Genomic DNA, 25117 nt, shown 5'->3' on the forward strand with positions numbered 1-25117 from the left:
TTTACAAGACATTCAACCTCCCTTGTCAACCAAGGTTCCCTCACACGACCATTTCTTTCCTGCCTGGTAGGTACATACATATCATGGACACGTCGTATCTGCTCTTTGTACAAGTTCCACATTTCCACCACATCCTTCCCTGACAGCCTAAGCTCCCAATGTATGCTCCTCAAATCCTGCCTTACAGCATCGTAATTTCCCTTCCCCCAATTATAAAATCTACCTTGTTGTGCGCACCTATCTCTCTCCATAACCAAGGTGAAAGTTACAGAATTGTGGTCACCATCACCAAAATGTTCACCCACTAACAAGCCCATCACTTGTCCCGGTTCATTACCGAGTACCAAATCCAAAATGGCCTCCCCTCTGGTCGGACAATCTACATACTGAGTTAGAAAGGCTTCCTGGACACACTGCACAAACACCGCCCCATCCAATCTACTTGATCTAAAGAGCTTCCAATCAATATTTGGGAAGTTGAAATCGCCCATGACTACTACCCTGTGGCTTCTGCACCTTTCCAAAATCTGTTTCCCAATCTGTTTCTCCACATCTCTGCTGCTATTGGGGGGCCTATAGTAAACACCCAACAAGGTGACTGCACCTTTCCTATTTCTGACTTCAGCCCATACTACCTCCAAAGGCAGATCCCCCTCGAGCTATCTTGCAACTGTCAGGGAACTGCGAAATAATAGCCAAGATCCCTCTGTATGCAAATGCTACTAAGGGTTCTATCATTTATTGCACACTTCCCTCCTGCATTCCAATCAAAATGCATCAGCTCACATTTGTCTGGATTCAATTCCATCTGCCATTTCTCAGCCCAGGTTTGCATGCAACTATATGCCACATTATCGTCTGGTAATCCTCTTCATTATCCATAGCTCCCCCAACCTTTGTGTCATCTGCAAGTTTATTAATCAGGCCACCTACATTCTCTTCCAAATTATTTATATAAATTACAGGGGTCCCAGCACTGATCCCTGCAGAATCTGGTCACAAATCTCCAGTCAGAAAAACAGCCTTCCATTCTCTGTCTTCTAGCCATTGCACTCTAGTTTTTAGTGCCTGTACTTTCTTTTTGCATGTGTTTTCACTTTTTGGTGTTTGGCCTGAGCCCCTGTGAGTCAACTGCACTTTTCTAGATGAACCGTTCCCCTGTGGGTAAGCCTGGCTCTCTGTGGGCAGACCAGGTCTCTGTAAAGGCGGAGCACCTATGTAGATGTGAGGTGAGCATTTGCTGCATGCTGGAGTTGACTCTGCATTCGGGAGTGGACTAAGCCCCTGTGAGTTAGCTGCACCTTTACAATGAACTGTATTCCTGAGTGGGCCTGGTCCTCTGTAGATGGACCAGGCGTTTAAGGAGCCTGAACACCTGTGTGTGTGCTGCAGGGTGTACATTTGCTGCCTTCAGGAGTGGTGTCTGTACACTGGAGTAGACTCTGCATTTGGTTGTGGACCCTGTTTCTGGAACTGGACCTCTACATATTGGAGTGGACTCTGTTCCTGGTAATAGACTCTACATACTGAAGAGAACTGTTTCTGGTAATGGACTCTGCATACTAGAGGGGAATCTTTTTGGTAATTAATTCTGCTTTTTTGCTTGTTGCGTTTATCACTGTCTAGTGTGTCCCTGCGTCTGGCAGGCCTTACTGTGAGCTGGGAAGCTCATAGGTTGGCCTGAAAACTGTCACCCTGAGAGCCAGAAGGTGAGTAGGCCATCCTGTGACCTGAAAGCTGAGTAGGCTGCCCCGAAAGCCAAAAGGTGGGTAGGCCATCCCCGTGCCAGTCGCCCCGAGAGCTGGAAGGCGGGTAAGCAATCCTGAGCACTGTCATCCCAAGAAGGTGCGTAAGAGCAGACCAAGGGCTAGAAGTCTTGTGGGCTGCCCTGTGCGCTGTCGTCCCAGGGAGAGTGACAGGCTATCCTAGAGGTGGCTGGAAGGTGTGTCTGGGCACTCCACTGGGTGGCTTGGTGATGGGCTATTGGCTTCTTTGCAGTTATATCATCCCACCCTTCTTGTACCTGCCTGGAAAACATCCAAATTATCTATTTCACTGAAGCCTTCCTTCCTAACAACTCTTTAGCCATGTATTGAACTGTACTATCTTCCTATTCCTCGCTTCACCAGTACGTGGCACAGGAAGTGATTCCAAGATTACAACCTTGGATATCCTGCTTTCCTACTTCCTACTCAATTCCTTGAATTCCTCTTGTAAGGCTCATCTCTTTTTTTGCCTCTGATGATGCAAACAATATGGATCACAACCTCTGGCTGGTCACCCTTCCCCTTCAGAATATGCTGTGCCTGCTCTTGACCCTGGCACCAGTGAGGTCACACCCCATCCTGGATTCTGACTTGTGGCCACAAAAACACCTGTTTATGCCCCTGACTGTAGAGACCACTATGACTACCACTATACTTTGCAACTACCTGCTGTACAACAGTGCCAGTCATGGTGTCACTGATCTGGTTGCTGCTGCTTTCCTCTGAGAGGCCATCCCCACCAACAATATTCAAACAGTGTATCTGGTAGGTGAGGTAAATGGTTACATGGACTCCTGCACTTCCAAATTACTCTTCTTCCAGGTGGTCAACCAACTCTTCTCTGTCTGTATCCCTTAGTGGTAGTGTAACTAGCTCTCTAACCATGCTATCCATAACTTTCCCAGTCTCACGGATGTTCATTGTGAGCACATCCATATGGCAAATTAGGAGCTTCAGCTGAACACACTTCCCACACATGCAGTCACTGTGGATACTGGAAGTTTCTGATTTCCCACATGTTGCAAGACGAGCTTTCTCCAGAGCTACACCTCTCTGAGGATGAAAGATCAGACCTCGGCAGAGGCCTCGCCTTCATTCCCCTATGCTCTCGGATTAACGAGTTCAACACGCAACGAGACATTGAACAATTCTTCCGCCGCCTTCGCTTTCGCGCCTACTTCTTCAACCAGGATTCTCGCCCACCCTCTGACGACCTCTTCTCCCGCCTCCTACACACCCCATCCACCTGGACACCCCGTGCTAACCTCTTACCTGCCCTCGATCTCTTCATAGCCAAGTGCCGCCACGACATTAACCGCCTCAACCTCTCCACCCCTCTCACCCACTCCAACCTCTCACCCTCGCAACATGCAGCCCTCCACTCCCTCCATTCCAACCCCAACCTCACTATCAAACCGGCAGACAAGGGAGGCGCGGTAGTAGTTTGGCGCACCGACTTTTACACCGAGGCTAAACGCCAGCTTGCGGACACCTCCTCCTTCTGCCCCCTTGACCATGACCCCACTTCCCACCACCAAACCATCATCTCCCAGACCATCCATAACCTCATCACCTCAGGGGATCTCCCATCCACCGCCTCCAACCTCAAAGTCCCACAACCCTGCACCGCCCGTTTCTACCTCCTGCCCAAAATCCTCAAACCTGACTGCCCCGGACGACCCATTGTCTCAGCCTGCTCCTGCCACACCGAACTTATCTCTGCATACCTCGACACGGTCCTGTCCCCCTTAGTCCAAGAACTCCCCACCTACGTTCGGGACTCCACCCATGCCCTCCACCTCCTCCATGATTTTTGTTTCCCCGGTCCCCAACGCCTTATCTTCACCATGGACATCAAGTCCTTGTACACCTCCATCCCGCATCACGAAGGTATCAAATCCCTCCGCTTCTTCCTTTCCCGAAGTACCAACCAGTACCCTTCCACTGACACCCTCCTTTGACTGACTGAGCTGGTCCTCTGAACAACTTCTCTTTCGAATCCTCCCACTTCCTCCAAACCAAAGGAGTAGCCATGGGCACCGCATGGGCCCCAGCTATGCCTGCCTCTTTGTAGGATATGTGGAACAGTCCATCTTCTGCAGCTACACTGGCACCACCCCTCACCTTTTCCTCCGCTACATTGATGACTGTATTGGTGCTGCCTCGTGCTCCCACAAGGAGGTTGAACAGTTCATTCACTTTACCAACACCTTCCACCCCAACCTCAAATTTACCTGGACCGTCTCAGACTCCTCCCTCCCCTTCTTAGACCTCTCCATTTCTATCTTGGGCGACCGAATCAACACGGACATTTACTATAAACCGACCAACCGACAGCTACCTAAACTACATCTCCTCCCACTCTGCCCCCTGTAAAAACACCATCCCATATTCCCAATTCCTTCGTCTCCGCCACATCTGCTCCCAGCAGGACCAGTTCCAATACCGTACAACCCAGATGGTCTCCTTCTTCAAAGACCGCAACTCCCCCCCAGAGGTGGTCGGCGATGGTCTCCACTCCATCTCCTCCACTTCCCGCTCCTCCCCCCTTGAGCCCCGCCCCTCCAATCGCCACCAGGACAGAACCCCACTGGTCCTCACCTACCACCCCACCAACCTCCATATACATTGTATCATCCGTCGTCATTTCCGCCACCTCCAAACGGACCCCACCACCAGGGATATATTTCCCTCCCCTCCCCTATCAGCGTTCCGAAAAGACCACTCCCTCCGTGACTCCCTTGTCAGGTCCACATGCCCCATCAACCCAACCTCCACTTCCGGCACCTTCCCTTGCAACCGCAAGAAATGCAAAACTATCCAAGTCATTACTGTATACCATATGCAGGAAAGACCCCAATGTAAGCCCTGTGGAATCCCTCTGGAAACAGACAACCAATCCCATAAACACCCCTCTACTACTATCATCTGCTTCCTGTCTCTCAGCCAGTTTTGGATCCAATATGCCACTTTGCCCTTATTGAGCAGACTGCCATGAGGGACCTTGTCAAAACTCTTCCTAAAGTTCATGTGCACCACATCAAATGCATTACTCTCATTGACACTCCTTGTTAGCCCACCTCAAAAAGTTTGATCAAACTCAGCACCACCTTCCTAACCTGCAATCTCCTTCCTGACCTCTCCGTCCCCACCCCCACTCTGGCCTATCACCCTCACCTTAACCTCCTTACACCTATCACATTTCCAAAGCTCCTCCCCCAAGTCCCGCCTCCCTAACTTTTATCTTAGCCTGCTTGGCACACTTTCTTCATTCCTGAAGAAGGGCTCATGCCTGAAACATCGATTCTCCTGCTCCTTGGATGCTGCCTGACCTGCTGCGCTTTTCCAGCAACACATTTTCAGCTCTGATCTCCAGCATCTGCAGTCCTCACTTTCTCCTAGAGCTTTCCACAGGGCCAAGTTCGCCTGCCATTTGAATCTTATTAATAATATCATTCTTATCAACTATTGACAATAATATAGAAACTGATTACACAACGTTACCCACTGATCACCAAGCTCAGATCTCTCATTCCCGCTCTCTATTCCTAGCAGATTTCCCCCCCAAGCCATGGGGTGGTTGGGTTGGTTGGTCCGGGTGTCCCAGAGGTATTCTCTGAAACGTTCTGCAAGTAGGCGGCCTGTCTCCCCAATATAGAGGATACCACATCGGGTGCAGCGGATGCAGTAAATGATGTGTGTGGAGGTGCAGGTGAATTTTTGGCGGATATGGAAGGATCCCTTGGGGCCTTGGAGGGAAGTATATTTCTCTAGACATTATTCACTCGGTGCTATTCACCGCTAATATTCTTTCTTGGTAAAACTCTTTGCGAGGACTTCAGTCCCAGGACTCCACTTCAGGTCCTCCTCTCAGAGCCAGTCGTAACACAAAGCTAGATGAAAAGGTGAACTGAGAGGAGATAGCAGATGCAGTATAACATAGATAAGATTCCCTACAGAGTGGAAACAGGTCCTTTGGCCCAACCAGTCCACACCAACCCTCTGAAGAGTAACCCACGCAGACCCATTTCCCTCTGGCTAATGCACCTAACACTATTTAGCATGGCCAATTTACCTGATCTGCACATCTTTGGACTGTGGGAGGAAACTTACACAAACACAGCTATAATGTGCCAACTCCACACAGACAGTCGCCTGAGACTGGAATTGAACCTGGGACCCTGGTGCTGTGAGGCAGCAGTGCTAACCACTGAGCCACCATTCCACCCAATGTGACGTTATCCACATTAGAAGCAAACATAGAAAGGCAGATTATTACTTGAATGTCTGTAAATTGAGAGAGGGGAATGTCAATGAGACCTGGTGTCCTTGTGCACCAGCCACAGAAAGTCACACGTAGTTTTGCTGACAGTAAAGAAGGCAAACTACATGCTGGCTTTCATTGCAAGACGAAACATCACACAACACCTGTTTATTGTCTGACAGGTTTATTTGAAAGTACAAGCTTTTGAAGCGCTGCACCTTCGACAGGTAATCAGCAGTGAAGTAGGTGATCAGAAATAGCAGCAGGACCTTGATCAGCTTGGGAAGTTGCCTGAGAAATGGCAAATGGACTTTAATATAGTTAAGTGTGCATCTTGGAAAGTCAAATCAAGGCAGGAGTTTCATGGTGAATAGTAGGGCCTGAAGGAGTGTGGTGGAACAGAGGAACCTTGGAATTCAAGTGCATGGTTCACTGAAAGTGGAGTTACAGGTAGACAGGGCTGAAGAAGGCTTTTGGCACACTGCCCTTCATCAGTCAGGGTATTGAGTGTAGAAGTTGGGACGTTATGTTGCAGTTGTAAAGAATGTTGGTTGAGGCCGCATACTTGGAGTATTGTGTTCAATTTTGATCAACTTGTTAGAGGAAGGATGGTACTAAACTGGAAAGACTGCAGAAGACTGCAGGGTGGCACAGTGGCTTAGAGGTGGCACAGTGGCTCAACGGTTGGAACTGCTGCCTCACAGCGCCAGGGGCCCAGGTTCAATTCCAGCCTCAAGCTCCTCTGTGTGGAGTTTGCACATTCTCCTTATGTCTGCATGGGTTTCCTCCCACAATGTGCAAAATGTGTAGGTTCAATGAATTGGCCATGCTAAATTGACCATAGCATTCAGGGACATGTTGGTTAGGTGCATTAGTCAGGGGTAAAAGTAGGGGAATGGGTCTGGGTGGGTTAATCTTTGGAGGGTTGGTGTGGTCTTGTTTGGCACACTGTTTCCACGCTGTAGGGCTTCTATGATCCTATGATTTCAATGGTCTGAGTTATAGGGAGAGGTTGGACAAGCTAGAACTTCTTTCTTTAGAGCGCAGGAGACTGAAGAGGGACTTTATAGAAGTGTATAAGATCATGAGAGGTATGGATAGGGTGAATGCACTTAGTCTTTTCCCCAGGATTGGAGAATCGAGGACTAGAAGGCATTGGTTTAATGTTAGAGATGAAAGAATAAAAGGGAACCTGAGGGGCAACCTTTTTACACAGAAGGTGGTACACACATGGAAGTGGTTAAGACTGATACATTAACAACATGTAAAAGGCATTTGGACAAATATATGGATAGGAAAGGTTTAGAAGGATATGGGCCAAGTGCAGGGAAATGAAATTAGCATTGATGGACATTTTGGTTGTCATGGACCAGTTTTGGGCCAAATGGCCTGTTTCCATGCTGTAGGACTGTATGACTCTACGGGTGTATACTCTGCATTTATTTAAAATGCAAAGGCAAATGTACTGCAAGAAAAATAGTAAATGCAATAATCAAGAAAATTGACACAGTTAATCATTCAGAGAATTGTAGTACTTTAAATCCTAAGTATTTACTTGATTTACAATAAAAGAACCTTATCCCACTAATACACACAGAAAACAACAGTTTAATTACAAAGTCTTTCATCAGAATTCCTACCCTGGGGTCCCAATGCACTGTCACCATCTGTCTTCCATTCTCTGCTAGGTAGCTTGGAACTTTGGGATCTCGAGAGTTTAAGCTCACCACTGAGAAAATGCAGTTTTGAAATGTGCCTGGCTGTTCCTGCTTGCCCTACACTGAGCCTGGATGAAGCCTTCAGACTGCATAGGTTTTTCAGTTTCGGTTGAGCCTACTGATGCAGCAAGTGCATATTGGGTCTATTGGGTAATTACCTGATTTTCCTTACTTTCTGCTAGTTTTGTGTGGCTGGTTTTCACTTTAGGATGTGTCTGAGGACTTGTGGCAACAGTTGAGTCGGTCGGTTGCAGAATTGTCTGTCTTTGGTCCTGCTGGTCATGCACAGTTGACATTGGTTCTCTGGGATCAGAACAGGCCTCTCATTTTGGAAAGTCTCGGATTGTTCTCTCAGGTGAGATGGGGGCTGACAATTAAACTCATTGTGGGCATCTTATTTTTTGCACCAAACCCATGCTTTTCATTGTGTTTCTGGTGTTTCCTTCTGAAATTAATTGGTTTTCCAATTATTACGCTATGTATGAATGGCTTTTGATTGAGGTTGAATGTCTGGTCTGGCATCTCTGTAGGCCCCATACTATCTGCACTGTGTAGCCCGAAGTGTAAAAGCTGTCTCGGGCTAAGGTCTGTTGGTTTCAGTAGATTGTTCTTTTAGAGTGGAGGTGTAAATTGGGATTCCAGGCTGAACAATAGTCGTAGATAGTAATTCTATTCCCAGGCCTGCTGTCTGTGTATTTCTTACAGATCCATTCCAGCTTTTATTTTTGTTTTTAAAAGTTTTGGAAGTCCAGGACTCTGCCCGAAATCTAGGGGTTTGTCCAGATGTTTTAATATTGGAGATTTTCGCTTGATCTTACCAAATTGAGGAGGAGAGATTTCATAGAGACCTATAAAACTAGACAGGTTAGAAGCAAGAAGTATATTCCTGATAGTGGGGGATCTCAGAAACAGGAATCAAAATTTAAGGATAAGAGGACTAAGATGAGGAGAACTTTCTTCATCCAGAATGGTGAGCCTGTGGGAATTCACTACCATGGAAAGTGGTTGAGGCCAAAATATTATGTGTTTTCAAGAAGTCGATAGATATAGTTCTTGTGGCTAAAGGGATCAAGGGATATGGGGGCCAGTGGGATTAGAATATTGAACTCGGCAATCAACTATGATCAGATTGAATAACAGAGCAAGGCTTACTCCCGCTCCTTTCTTCTATGTATATAAATTTTAATAGCAAAATGAAAAGGCCAGGAAGGGACCAAGCCATGTCCTAGACAAATAGCAAGAGGCCATTCTACTTCTTTTCTTCAATTCCAGATGATAAGGCCTGCTGCTCTTCTGACTGGGGAAGGACTAGGGCTGCATCTTCAAAAGATGGGGCAAAGCTCTGGGGCAGGATGTCAAGATTCCCAAGATCCAAAATACTGCATAAAGAGGCCAGCACATCCCAACTTCAAATTGGAGAGGCCAATTCACTCCAGATCAAGGAAGCCAGGAGCTGCAATGCCTGTGAAGATGTTGAAACCTTGACCCTGGTAGGAATGCATAATGCCAACCAGATTGAACATTTTTCACAGGGTTGACCTAGATGGCTTCTTCCTGGTGACAAGTCAGAGGCTAGGAAATTTGCTTCAGACAACTCACTCCCAAATCCTTAATGGCTGTTCACCATCTACAAGGCACAAGTCAGAAGTGTGATGGAATACTCCCCACCTGCCTCGATGTTTTCATCTCCAACAATACTCAATAAGTCCATACCATCCAGGATAAACATTCATTTGCTTGGCAACACATTCACAACCATTCACTCCTCTACTGACACAAAATAGAAGCAATTATACACCATTTATAAGATGCACTGCAGAAATTAACCAAGGTTCCTTAGGGGGTACTAGAAAGCAAAGACAGTAGATACATGGGAACATTAATGCCTGCAAGTTCCCCTCCAAGCCTCTCACCATCCTGACTTGTAAACTTAGCACTGTTCCTTCAGTATCACTGGGTCAAAGTTCTAGAGCTCAAGAGCATTGTGAGTATATTAACACCAAATGGTGCAGCAGTTCAAGAATGAAGTTCACCACTGCCTTTTCAAAGGCAATCTGGAATGGGTAATAAATGCTGGCTAAGCTACTGAAGCCACACTCCATGAATGAAGTACAGGCTGAAGGACGATCAACTCAGTGGAAGAGGCTTCCCAAAGCCTGCTGGTCTTCCATCACAAAGGGTTGTCCTTGACCAAATGTTAAAGACTGACACATTCCAGTCAGTCAGACACATTCCAAGGTGGAGGTCTACATGCTGAAGCTTGTACTAAAGCTTGGTGCAGTTGCTGCAGAAGCATGGTGGGAAAAGATTGCTGTCTGAGACCTTTCACCTATAGTATACAATGAACTGGAAAATATAGAACCTCTTGGGCTGTATTTTTGACAAGAAAGGTAGATAGTGAAGATAAAGTGTATTGCTCTCTTAATGAACAGAGAAGGTGATGGCCTGGTGGCATTATCCTTGGACTGTTAATCCCAAGAATAAGGTAACGTTCTGGAGGCCTGATGTTGTAGGTAAAAATGTCTTATGTTTAAACTATGGTCTTGTGCCCTTCCAAGCCACACTAATCCATTTGTCAAGTAGGTGTACATGTCGAAGGCCCGTTCTTCTGTTCTTTCTCTAAATTTACACATATATCTTAAACTTTGCTTGTGGCTCATTCTAGACATTTGATATGCTCCTATGCAAATTTTGACCAAATTCAAAATTCTGTCTTAAGAACTCTTATAACAATAACTGTTTTCATAAGTTTTCACAATTCCATTGATGCTACTAAATCTGCGCCCCCCCCCCACAAGTGGCTACCAGGCAAAGGGCCAGGGTGAGAATGAACAAAACGTTCCAAAGTCTAACAATCAGAGTTTTAAAATGATCCAAAGAGTATATTGCCCATGCGCAACAACCTGCACTCCTGGTCCACATCTCACAACTGCAAAGGATGTCCACAAGCCCAGAAAGGAATCAGTCTGAAAAGGAAATAGAGAGTGAGGATACCTGTCGGTGCCTATATATTTCATCAACTGGGCCCAGTGTTTCCAGACCCCCTTCCCTCACACGTCAATACAAGCACATATATCACCACCATGATAACTTCATAGAGACCATTCCACTTAGGGGCAAAGCCATTTTTACCAGCTAGAGTCTTACTCGTAACTTTACTACCCGCCAGTGGAACCTTGGGACAATCCTCTAATTGCCTCTGTTCATCTGTCCTTCCTGTTTATCCCTAACTGTTTTGCACACCTCCTTCAGCTGGGCGCTCAATTCGAACACATAGTTCTCGATTCGACATATTTTATCGTGGAGAGGGTCAACATCAGATCTCCCCATGATGATGGACTGGGGCAGTTGCATTGCCCTACCTGTTATTAACTCATAAAGGTCAAACCAGTCGACAGGTTTGAGGTCGACCTGAGTCTTATGAGTATCACAGGCAGGACCTTAGTCCAGTGTTTGCCAGAGTCCTGCATAGCCTTAGGAAGGGAGGTTTAAAGGGTCCTATTCATACGCTTCACCATGCCAGAGCTCTGTGATGTGGAATTTCAGTTTAATTCCCATCAACTGGTGTATAGTTTTCACTATTCTTCCAGTGAAATGGGTCCCCTGGTCAGAATCAATCTGGAATGGCACCCGCCACCTCTTCGTTTTGGAATCACTTCCTCAACTAGAATCCTTGCAACAGTATTAGCAGAGCAGTTCCGAGTGGCGTAGGCTTCCATCCACCTGGTGAATTGGTCAATAATCACAAGGCAATAAATTTTGCCATGTGACTGGGGAAGAGGTCCAGTAAAGTATATTTGTATATGCTCCCAGGGCCCCCTTGTGCCTGGCTGGTGCCCCATTCTAATTTTAACAGGCCTGCCAGGGTTGTGCTCGACACACGTCACACAGTGGTGACAAAATCAGGCAATATTTCTGCCCATGCCCTTCCACCACCATTCCTTCCCGATGCTGGTCATCATGGTGTTGCGGCCCATAAGGGAAACGCCATGGTGTAAGTGCATGAGAGTAAGTTGGATGCATGCAGGGCCATAACCTTGTTGTTCAATCTTCAGACACCATTATCGTCTGGTGTGGCCCCCTGCGCCTTCTACCTGGCACACTCGACCTCAGGGATATCAGCATGCAGTTGGATAATACTTATGGTAGGGCCATCCTCAGCAAAGGTAGCCAACAAGGGATGGATGTCTTCTGTGTCTAGGCCTGATTGAGCAGCTTTGTCAGCAGTCTGGTTTCCCTTAAAAATGTGCCATTTGGGATTCTGCTTGTCCGGTTCCCTCTGATGGGCCATGACCTTCAACACCACTGCCTCCAATGGGAGCTCACTGGCTTCTAGTAAGATCTCTATTATCTGCCCATGTTTGACAAGGGTGCCCCCCCCATGGTGACAAATCCCCGTCTTCGCCAAACAGTCATGTAATCGTGGACAATCCCAAACGCATATCTATTATCATGTAAATGTTCACCCCTTTCCCTGTCGCCTCCATGAAGGCTTGGATGAGGGCCACTGACTCTGCAACTTGAGCCAACAGCCTCCCTCTGTTCTACCAGTGTGGATCACAAGTAGGTCCGCACTCACTACTGCCCAGCCTGTTCGTGGAGGGCCGTCAACATATTTCTGCAAGCCATCCATGAACAGGGTCTCATCACGTGCCTCCAAGGGCAGATACTTTATATGATGTTCCTCTAACTCATCATCAACATTCCCACATTCAAATGGCTCACCATCTCCCAACATTACTTCCTCTGGGTTTTACAAGTATTCTGGACTACAGTAACCGAGTTAGTGGATGGCAAAAAACACAGCCTCCCAATTCACCCTTCTCATGTTAGACACAGAGTGTAACTTTCCCGTATTGAGCGTCTCAACAAGGGTATCTTTAGTATGCAAACTGACATTCCCTGTCATCACAATGGGTTCACTGACCCTGCCAGCCCATGCAGCACAGTCTAAGGCAGCAATGCATCTGGGCAAGCCGTTAACAACGGATCCCTCCTCAGTGGGCAAGTACCCTATACGTTGGTGTTTGTTGCCATGGATCTGGGTTACCATTGCCGAGTAAAAGCCCCCATGCTGTTGCAGTAAATATGGAAATCCTTTCTCGTGTCAGGCCCCACTCCTGGGGCTGACATTAACTCCGCTTTCAGTTTCTAAAGAAGTCATCTTGTTCTGGTCCCCAGTCAATGGGGTCTGTCGCTGGTTCCCCCCTTTTACCAATCGTTGTATGGGTTTGACTAATTTGACAAACTCAGGGATAAAATTCGTACAGTAATTTAACAAGCCCAAGACTTTTCTCACACTACGGACTGTCACAGATTGTGGCATTTGTGGTATGTGGTCTTCCTATCTACAGGCATTTCTTTTGTGCCTTAGGAGATTAAATTTCTCAAGCAATGAGTTTTCTTCAGGCTGGCTTTTAACCCTCTGTCCTGCAGGTGTTTCAGTATAGTGCCTCCTGATGTCTCAGTTTGGACTCAGAAGCCAGTTGGATGTCATTAACACATTGGAGTATCATATTGCCATGGGACAGATCGATCTCCCTGAGAACCTCACTCATTGCACAGTGAAAAATGACTGGGAAGTCTAGTCCACGTATATTGTTTATCCCTGACAGGAAATGCAAACTTATCTTGGGAATCACGATGGAGGGGGATAGACCAGAATCCATTTGCAATATTGGACGGTGCTCAAGTGGCTCACGTAAGTCCCCATCTTTTTTTCCTTTTTTTTCATCAGGACGGGGCCAGATTAATTTACCTTTCCCACAATCTATAAGGACTTCATTTTCCTTCATTAAATCATTTTCCATAATAGCTCCTTCATTATTTTTTACACACATAAAATTGCATCGTATATACAGACTATTGATTTCTATTAGAGTGGTCTCACTCAAGTACTCAGGAGTGTGTTGTCCATTAATCCCCTTCACATAAATCATCTTATTAGTTGTGGGCAGGGGTAGATTAGTAATAGATATGGGGGTTCCTGTATCCACTAGCATCTCACACTGTCTGCCCCCTACTAATGCAGACACATAAATCCTACCCTCCTTATTACCTGTGCCTATGGGGCTGCCAGATGTCAGTTGGTTGTGTTCTGGGTAGTTGTTGTTTTGCCGTGTTTTCACCAACAAGTGTTTTCAGAGTGGCCCCTTGTGCCACAGTACTGACAGACAAACCTGAACATTGCATTGGAATGCTTTGCAGCCCTATACTCCCTGGTAAAGTGATCCATCTTGCTGTAATTTCAGCAAATGTGTTTTGATTTTTGTCTTTGTCACAGTGCCCACATTCTCTTGTTTTATTCGCATGGGGGATTTTTCTCCCATCCCTTTCTTAATGCCCAGTCAGAGTGGTGTGTCTGTTAGACTTTAAAGAGTTGCTTTCCATACTTGGAAGCGCCTCTCCTTTCTACTATTTAGTATTAGTTCTTTTTGCCCAGTTGTTGGGCGGTTTGCCGAATCCACACTGAATTTCAGCCTTAAATCTGCCAAAAGGGTCCTGTTGGTCCTCTATTTATACTCTCAGGAAAAATTGCCATGTTGGCCACAATTATAATTGCTCAAAAAATTACATTAACCATATATAATCGAAACGGATACAAACACAGACTATATTTTCAAACACAGACTATATTTAATATTTTCAAATATTAACACATTTTCAGCTCTGATCTCCAGCATCTGCAGTCCTCACTTTCTCCTAGTATATTTTCAAATCACCATTGATATCCAAAATGTAGACTTAATTCAAAACATTCCTGGATCTTGAGTTCCAAGGAACAAAAATGAATATTACACAAGACCACATGTGACCTCCAGCAAACAAAAGTACATTCAAAACAGACCACAAAGAGTTAACACTTGTTCAGTATTCGCAGAACCAAAAGCTGTTCTCTCTCTCTCTGCTCGATTGTAAGAGAAGGTCTCTCTCTCTCTATGCAGTTTCTTTTTTGTTTCTAATTTACTCAAAATTTCTGCCAATTGTTTTATGCAATCACAATTAAATGTGCCATCAGGTGGAAATGGCTTCTCAGTTCTTTGTGTCCATTTCACCCATTTGTTGACAAAGTTTTGTTTTGGCATCACGGTGTGGACTTGTTGGGCCGAAGGGCCTGTTTCCACACTGTAAGTAATCTAATCTAATTTCACCCATTTGTTGACAAAGTTTTGTTTTGGCATCAGACCTGTAGTGAACATACATGTACACTAAACACGTTCCCTTCTGAGGATGCACCTTATGACAGATGTTGTTCCCCATGCTTTCGACAACTATCTCTCTCACGTAAACAGTCCTTTAATTAGGATATTACAATTTACCAAGTTGACCAATTCACACAGAGAATTTCCCAAAATATCCAATTTCTCAGAGGAGCATTTAATCCCTATTTCTCTAAGTCATGATTCTAAGATTCCTTTGTCCTCTGTCCACGCCTTTGTGGTTTCTAAGGTTTTGCCTCTAAGGCCAGTCAATTGCTGCACTAGAAGGACTCCAGTTTCCTTGGTCCTATCTTTCTTTTGTCCGAAGTGTTACAACATTGGGTAAACCCTCCTGCTTAATTTAAAACCAGCAACACAGGAAAGATTTATCCCGTGCAACAATCTGTAAAATTTGAGTGGCCAAGAACTATTTAAAGTAAAAATTAACAACTTTATTTCTTAAAGTATAATTAACTAACCACTATTTACAATTTCTTTCTTTAATCTATCTTTTAGCTTCTCTTCTATAATACTAGTCCGATAAAACTCCCAATTAAAATTTACAAAACAACACTTTTATCTCAAAACCAGGCAGCTGTAGGTTCTTTGGATCTTCCTGTGTCTTCTTTTCTCCTTGTTAGGAATTTCCTTTTTACAGGTTACTGATCAAAATGTTACTTTTAATAGAGACCTATTTTCAAGCAGTCTCTAACACGCTGGGCTGTGGCAGTTCTCTTCTCAACTATTCAATTTTCCATGATTTTATACCCCTAAATCATCAGATTGTGTCATTTGAAGATTGTCAATATACTAAATTCAAACTGGATTGGAGTTTGGTATTTTTTCAGGGTATAATGGAAACTGATTGGCCTAGTTTGAATCTGTTTTGCCGTGTCCAAGCAACCAGCTAATCAAGTTGTTTGACCAAATGTTATATTATATATTTTTTTCAGAACACTTGGTTCTGTCAGGTCATTTTAGCTTTTAATTCTCTTAAGTGTACAGTACACCCACACCATCATAACACCTCCCTTTAAGAAAAAAATGAACCATCATAATGAAAAGATGGCTTCATTTTTTCTCTACTTTTAAACACATTACTCTAACATACGGATAATATTAATACAAGTTCATCTTAACGTCTTCCCATATACCTGTATATATATATTCTTCTAAACTCTATCAGTTAAATCTGTGATAATGCACCTGCGATTACTTTCTTCCGACTGTCTACATGTATGATTTTTAAATTAAAAGTCTGTAACATAAGACTCCAATGAAATAACCCCATATTCTTGTCTTTATTACTTGTGCCTGTGGGGCTGCCAGACGTCAGTCAGATGTGTTCTGGGTAGATATTATTTTGCTGTGTTTTCACCAACAAGTGTTTTCATAGTGGCCCCTTTTGCCCCAGTGTTGACAGACAAACCTGGACTTCACATTGTAATGCTTTGCAGCCCTATACTCCCTGGTAAGAATGTGAGCGGATTGTGATTTGTGTACACAACCATCTTTGACAGATTGTCTGTGACATACACATTAAAATGTTGTAAGGCCAGTACCAAACCCAATAATTCCTTTTTGATTGTGGAGTATTTCCTCTGGTGGATGTTGATCTTCTTTGAAAAGTAACTAACTGCTGTTCAATCCCATCCTCGTCTTCCTGTAGCAGGAAGCTCCAACTCCTACGTCACTGGCCTCAATGATGACCTTAAAAGGTTTTGAAAGGTTTGGTGTAGCTTAAACTGGTTTGGTGGCTAATATTGCTTTCAAATGGTCGAATGCCTCCTGGCATTATACTGTCCACTGAAACTTTGTGTTCTTCTTCAGCAAATTGGTTAGCGGTGCCACTACACTGCTGACATTTGGAACAAACGTCCGATAGAATCTGCTGAGTCCCAAGAATTGAAGCACCTCTTTCTTTGAGGTTGGTCATGAAAATTCTTCGATGGCCTTCGTTTTTACATTCCGTGGGGTCAACCTTCTGTGATTGATGCTATATCCCAAGAACATCACCTCTGCATTCGCGAATTCAGTTTTATTTAAGTTTATCACCAGTTTTGCTTCTCATAGTCAGTCAAAGAGCTCTGCCAACTGTACCATGCGATCTTTCCAGGACTTACTAAAGATCACTACATCGTCCAAATAGACTGCACAGTTTGTTAATCCAGCCACAACTCTGTTCATGAGTCTTTGGAATGTGGCGGGTGCGTTCTTCATGCGAAAGGGCATCACTTTAAACTGATACAGCCCATTTAGAGTTACAAATGCAGAAATTTATTTTGCCGTCTCTAAAAAGGTACCTGCCAGTAACCATGTATTAAATCCAACTTGGTGATGTAATTGGCTTGTCCGACTTTCTCGATACAGTCCTCCAATCTAGGAATTGGATACGAGTCCAATTTTGTAACAGCATTGGCCATCTAATAATCCACGCAGAATCATTGAGTCCCGTCCAGTTTGGAAACTAAGACCATTGGCAAACTCCACTAGCTCTGGCTTGGTTCAATGATGTCCTTGTTGACCTCCATCTGCACTTGTCTGGCTTTGAAGGGATTAAGCTGATATGGGTGTTATTTTATTGCAGCAGTATTCCCTGCGTCTACGTAATGTACGATAGCATTAGTCCTCCCTATCTGATTCTTACTTATGTCCTTATACTGCAGTAACAAACCTTTCAACTGCGTTCTATGCTCCTGAGACAGATAGCTTACTAACTTCTCCCACTCCACAGGGACCTCTTCATTTTTTAATCTATACTGAGGCACATCATCTACATCATCTGGATTTGATTCCTCACTTTGCGGGGCAGTAACTAACACCTGTTTCTCCAGTTTTTTTCTCCCTAGTATAATACGGTTTCAACATGTTCACATGACATACTCAATAACTTTCTGTTCTATCTGGCATCTTTACAAGATAGTTGACCTGACTCAACTTTTTCTCAATTTGATAGGGACCACTAAACTAGACTTTGAAGGGATCTCCTATCACTGGTTACAATACTAACAAGTCATCTCCTTGGGAAAACATCTGAGTCTCAGAGCTTTTATCTGCTGTCTGTTTCATTCTACACTGTGCCCTCTTTCGGTGCTGTTTAGCTAATTCACCTACTCTATTTAATCTCTACCTCACCTTCGATACATAATCTAAGTGTGAGATCTCCGACTTTGGTCCTGTCAATTTTTCTTTAATTAATTTCAAAGGGCCTCTCACTTCATGAACGAATGTGAACTCAATTTAGATTAGATTAGATTACATTACATTACATTACAGTGTGGAAACAGGCCCTTCGGCCCAACAAGTCCACACTGACCCGCCGAAGCGTAACCCACCCATACCCCTACATTTACCCCTTACCTAACACTACGGGCAATTTAGCATGGCCAATTCACCTGACCTGCACATCTTTGGACTGTAGGAGGAAACCAGAGCACTCGGAGAAAACTCACGCAGACATGGGGAGAACGTGCAAACTCCACACAGTCAGTCGCCTGAGGCGGGAATTGAACCCGGGTCTCTGGCACTGTGAGGCAGCAGTGCTAACCACTGTGCCACCGTGCCGCCTTAAATGGGAGTGAACTGAGTAGATTTGTTTGGGGCATCTGTAATGGCAAACAATATGAATGGGATACCTTTATCCTAGGTCTTCAAGGTCTGATGCCACCTTTCTAAAGCTCCCTGGGATTCGGCATGCTACACACTGGATTTAAAGTGCTATGTACCTAAGCTATGTATAACCTCCTTAACTAGCCAACCAGTGAAATTTGACCCTTGGTCCGACTGAATCTCTCTGGGTAGCCCATACCGCATGAAAAAAGCTACTAGCTCCTCTACCACCATTTTTGCCTTGATGAAATTGCTTCCGGAAATCTGGTAGACGCAGCCATTATAGTTAACAAGGTGGAAAGTTTAAGGGGGATACACGGGGCAAGCACTTCACACAGAGGGTGGTGGGCATCTGGAATGCGTCACCAGCAGAGGTGGTAGAGGCAGGCACGGAGATTCATTTAAGATGCATTTAATACCGTCTGTGGCTTACCTACTATTTGGCATTTATGACATGTACGGCAAAAAGTAACCACAACCTTGTGCATTCCAGGCCAATAAAAATGTTTTTTTACCTTAGCCTGAGTCTTTTATATCCGTAGGTGACCTCCTACATGTAGTTCATGTGCTACTTGTAACACCTCCTGTCTGTGTGTTACCGGCAACACAATCTGGTGCACTTTGGCCCATTTCTCTTCTGCACTAACCTGTCATGGTCTCTATTTCCATCTTAGAATTTGATCTTTTAGATAATAACCCTCTGGAATATTCTTAGCCTCCTTTTCAGAGTACCCGTCCACATATATATCTTTTATTGCCTTGTCTTGCTGTTGCAAGTCCCTTGGCCTTTCAGGAGTAAACACTTTTGTCCGACCGTCTGCCTGTTCAGGTTTCTCCTGCACCATTACATCAAACAACCTCAACTGAATCTCAATTCCTTCATCTTTCTCTTTACTTTTCGCTTTGTGCTGTGACTTAAGATAGTGGGATCTGGTTACCACACAGTCTGGGAAAATACCAGGATATTTCTGTTTTAAATCCTCAGTTTCTTGGTCTTCCTTTGGCTTCTCCACAACAAGAGATGTCACTCTCACTTTGGATCCTGCCAAATCATTCCCAAGATCAAACTAAATGCCTGGAATTGACACTGTCAACCCACTGTAACTTCCCCAGTCTTGAGTTGGCAGACCAACCTGACCTTACATCGGGGAACACTAAATTTCTGTCCATCTATCCCATAAATTACCACTCTCTCAGTAACAGACCAGAAAGAGTACATATTTGCTCATTTCTTACTATCAGCAACTGGTTAGATCCTGTATCTCTCAAAATTATAACTTCTTGATCTTCTTCCCCTGTTCTTTCTGAGTAAACTTTATCTGAAGAGGTGAATTCTTTGTAGAGATCAGGTACTAACTCCATACCCAGCCCCTGCCTAGACTATGCACTCTCCTGCAGTTCCTCGGCTCTTCTAGTGCCACTGGCTTAGCTTCTTTTACCACATCTTTTCCCACAACACATTTTTTTAACAACCAGCACTACAGTGGAAACACCTGAGACCTTTCACCTCCCTTACACCCTCTTGGGCTTGTTTTGTATCCTATGGTAAATTCTTACCAATGCTCTCTACTCCTGGTTTAGTAGTATAGGATTTCCCCTTCTCTGATGTTGACCCTTTCCACGATAAAATATGTCGAATCGAGAACTATGTGTTCGAATTGAGCGCCCAGCTGAAGGAGATGTGCAAAACAGTTAGGGACAACAGTTCTCTTCTCAACTGTTCAAATTTCCCCCACTTATACCCCCCCCCAAAGCATCAAATTGTGTCATTGGCTTTTAAAATTCTTAATATACTAAATTCAAACTCGATTGGAGTATGGTATTTTTGGTATTTTGGGGTATAATTTAAACTGATTGGCCTAATTCAAATCTTTTTTTGTCATTTCCAGGCAACCAGCAGATCAAGTTGTTTGACCAAATGTTACTTTTTTTTCAGAATACTTCCTTCTGACAGGTACTCTTTGCTTTTAACTCACATCTTCATAACACTGGCATCTGATTATCACTTCCCAGGGATAATTTTTCCAGTCAACCCTCCTACTTTAGGGTCCTGGCTTTCATGTGGGGTATTTCCTTTCTTAACTACCGCTCAGGCTCGGTGCTAGGGACGCTTTCAAATCTGATGTCACACAACCAACACTCTTTCATTCACTCTACCCTACCTGGTGCAGTGGGCAAGACCTTGCCGCTGCGTCAATTTGTTGTTGGTAAAATTTATTGAGCATCAGATTTAGTAGCAAGTCAAATCACAGTTTATTACACAAAAGCTTTTGGGAGGTGTGAGGTTGCCCTCAGAATGGAATTACAACCAGGCAATCTCTCAGATTACAGAGATCAACAGCCCTGTAAGCCCCTAACCACAGCAAAGCACACAGTTTCAGATAAAATTATGTAAACATTTCTCAAGCCTGCAGGTGTTGGTCTGTTGAGACTACAGCCACTGGTTATTTTGAGTTTGTGGTTTGCTTGCTAATGGTCATACTTCCGTTTTGCCTGCTCCTGCAAGTTTTAGAAATAATCAGCACAAAAGCACAACTTGCACAAAACCTTTAGCAAACATCAGCACAAAATTTTAGTCAACAATCCCAGTATTCTTAAAATGTAGTCAACAATTCCAGCATTCTCTACTTCACTTGGGTCTTGGCATGTGGTCGAATTTGAATTCAATTAAAAAGTGTGGAATTAAAAATCATTAGATTACCATATGTCGATTGTTGGGAAAATTAATCTGGTTCACAAATGCCCTTTAGGGCAGGAAATTGCCATCCTTATTTGATTTGGCCTACATGTGACTCCAGACCCACAGAAATTTGTTTGACTCTACACTGACCTCTGACCATTCGGGATGGGCAATAAATGCTGGTCTAGCCAGCGAGGCCCTCATCCCATGAATGAGTCAAAAAAAAGTATTGAAATTATTCTAAGACAACTCGGAGTAAAATATGATGGATGCTGAAAAGTTTATTTCTGTTGCACTTCTTAAAATTTTCATTGGAAATTTTTTTTAACTCTTGAGAAGTATGCCTCATATCAAAAGTATATTAAAATCATTGTCATGGTTTTAATACCTTAAGTATTAAAACCATAACAATTTCAGGACATCTAAAAATGGAGTGTGCTTTGTGGAGCAAGGTTAGATTGGGTGAAATACAGGGAGAATAGCCATTTGGATACAAAATTGCCTCAAAGGTTGGAGATGAAGGGTGGGGGTGAACTGGAACTGGAAGCCTGTGACCAGCAGTATGCCACAAGGATCGGTATTGGCTCCACTGCTTTTTGTCATTTATATAAATGATTTGGAAGTGAATATAGGAGGTCCTTGGCCTCCTCCATCACCAGACCATAGCAACACGACGCCTGGAGGAAGAGCGCCTCATCTTCCGCCTAGGAACCCTCCACGCACTAGGGATGAACGCAGATTTTTCCAGCTTCCTCATTTCCCCTCCCTCCACCTTATCTCAGTCCCAATCCTCGGACTCAGCACCACCTTCTTGACCTGCAATCTTCTTCCCGACCTCTCCGCCCCCACTTGACCTGCAATCTTCTTCCCGACCTCTCTGCCCCCACTTCCCTCTCTGGCCTATCACCCTCAACTTAACCTCCTTCCACCTATCACATTCCAAACGCCCCTCCCCCAAGTCCCTCCTCCCTACCTTTTATCTTAGCACACCTTAGCTTGGCACACCTTCCTCATTCCTGAAGAAGGGCTTATGCCTGAAACATCGATTCTCCTGCTCCTTGAATGCTGCCTGACTTGCTGCGCTTTTCAAGCAACACATTTTTCAGCTCTGATCTCCAGCATCTGCAGTCCTCACTTTCTCCTGGTACCGTTAGTAAGTTTGCAGATGACACTAAAATTGGTGGTGTAGAGAACAGCAAAGAAGATTACCTCAGAGCATATTGGGATTTTAATCAGATGGGCCATTGGGCTGAGGAATGGCAGATGGAGTTTAACCTAGCTAAATGTGAGGTGCCACATTTTGATATGGCAAATCAGGTCAGAACATATACACTTTATTGAAAGATCCTGGGGAGTGTGCCAAACAAAGAGACCTTGGAGTTCAGGTTCATAGTTGGTTGAAAGTGGAGTTTCAGGTACACATGTTAGTGAACAAGGCATTTTGTACACTTGCCTTTATTGGTCAGTTCATTGAGTGTAGGAGTTGGGAGCTGTTGTGGCTGTACGGGACATTGCTTAGGCTATTTTGGAATGTTGCTTTCAGTTCTGGTCTCCCTGCTATAGGAAAGATGTTGTTAAACTTGAAAAGGTCCAGGAAAGAATTACAAGGATATTACTGGGGTTGGAGGTCTTGAGTTATAGGGAGAGACAGAATCGGCTGGAGATATTTTCCTGCAGTATTAGAGGTTAAGGGGTGACCTTATAGAATTTTATAAAATCATGAGGGGTATGGATAGGGTAAGTAGCCAAAGTCTTTTCCCCAGGGTAGGTGACACCAAAACTAGAGGGCATATGTTTAAAGTGAAGATGGCATATTTAAAAGGGACCTAGGTGTCAACTTTTCCATGCAGTGTGTGTATGGAATTGACTGCCAGAGGAAGTGGTAGGGGCTGATATAATTACAACATTTAAAAGGTATCTGGATGGGTATATAAGTAGAAAGGAATTATAGGGATATAGGTCAAATGCTGGCAAATGGGACTAGATTATTTTAGGATATCTTATCGGTATAGAGAAGTTGGACCGAAGGCTCTGTTTCCATGCTGTACATCTGTGCATCTACGACTGTAAGACAAGTAGAATTTTGTTGTAAATTCTGTAATTTACACATGGAGATGGTTTGTAATGCACTTTTAATAACTTTATACATAAGATATATTATGGAGTAAACATTTACGAGAAACAGTAAACATTGACATGATATGAAAACTGGGATTAGAGTGGTGCTGGAAAAGCATAAGAGGTCAGGCAGCATCTGAGGAGCAGGAAAATCGACATTCCGGCAGGAGCCCTTCATCAGTCCTCACTTTTGCCTATCATATGAAAGCTGTGCATTGATTGACTGATGAGTAATTGCTCTCAGTGATCAAACTGTAGAATCAGTTTGGGTATAGATAATAAATAACAAAAGTAAGACGTAATTCGTGAGACTAATTTATAGCCCTTAAAGGTAGTTACACTTTAGGACAAGAAGAAATAAATGGGACATGTAAGGTATGTACTATAGTAATAGTCAGGGGTTAAGAGGATCAGATTGGCAAAGGCAGCCTGGAAAATTACATTAGAGAACTTCCAGGACAATTTCTTAGATCAGTACGTTTTACAGCCTAAAAAAAGCAGCAGGCTATCTTAGATCTGGTAATGTGCAATCAGATGAGATTAATCAATAGTCATGGTAAAGGAGCCTCCAAGTGACAGTGATCACAAAGAATTTCAATTTCAGTTTGAAAGGGAAAAGAATGACTCTTTCATTAATTTTTTTCAACCAAAAGGTAACCATGAGAATATGAAGGCAGAAATAGCTAAACTATTCAGATAGATTAAAAGGCATGACATCAAAGTTATGGTGGAAGAATATTAAGGAGATACTAAAATAAGGGAGAAAAACTGACATAGGACACTCAACTGCATAGGTTTTTCCAAAGGCTGGCACAAACATGGGCTGAATGGCTTACTTTGTGCTTTAAGATTTTATATTAAAGAATTTTCAAAGATTTATTCCAATAAGAAGGGCTCTTTGAGAAAGATGAATCATCCATGGGTAAACTCAGAAACATTATAGAAATTTGCAAAGATTAGGTATAGGTCTTTGTATTGAGGTGATTTTAGGAGCCAACAAAAAACGACTAAAAAGATGAAGCAAAGAGCAGAGCAGAAGAGAAACCTGGTTAGCACTATAAATATAAATAGTCAGAATTGCTGCAAGTATTTGAATAGGAATGAAATAACTAATGCTGGGCTCTAAAGGGATAGAGTCCTGGGAATTGATAATGGAAAATAAACAAATGATGGAACCTTCGATTAGGCATTTTCTGTCCATCTCAGAAGACTTCCCTAAGATAATTGAAAATCAAGATATTTTACAGAGGAATAAATTTATAACTATAACCATCCTGACTGCCTGGCTCTCAGGACAACTCCATACAACCCTGTCACGGTGGACGCTGCAAGACGTGTCAGATTGTGGACATAGATACCACTATTACGTGTGGGAACACCTCCCACCTTGTACATGGCAGGTACTCATGTGACTCAGCCAACGTTGTCTATCTTATACGTTGCAGGCAAGGATGCCCGGAGGCATAGTACATTGGGGAAACCGAACAAAGGCTACGACAATGGATGGATGGGCACCGCACAACAATCAACAGACAGGAGAGTTGGTCCAGGACATTCAGCCTCGGACCTTCGGGTGACCATCAATCAACAGAAGGAGAGTTGGTCCAGGACATTCAGCCTCGGACCTTCGGGTGACCATCCTCCAAGGTGGACTTTGGGACAGGCAGCAGAGGAAAGTGGCCGAGCAGAGGCTGATAACTAAGTTCAGTACCCATAGGGAGGGCCTCAACCGGGACCTTGGGTTCATGTCACATTACAGATGA

Source organism: Chiloscyllium plagiosum, chromosome 4 (assembly GCF_004010195.1).
Source record: "Chiloscyllium plagiosum isolate BGI_BamShark_2017 chromosome 4, ASM401019v2, whole genome shotgun sequence".
Taxonomy (NCBI): Eukaryota; Metazoa; Chordata; class Chondrichthyes; order Orectolobiformes; family Hemiscylliidae; genus Chiloscyllium; species Chiloscyllium plagiosum.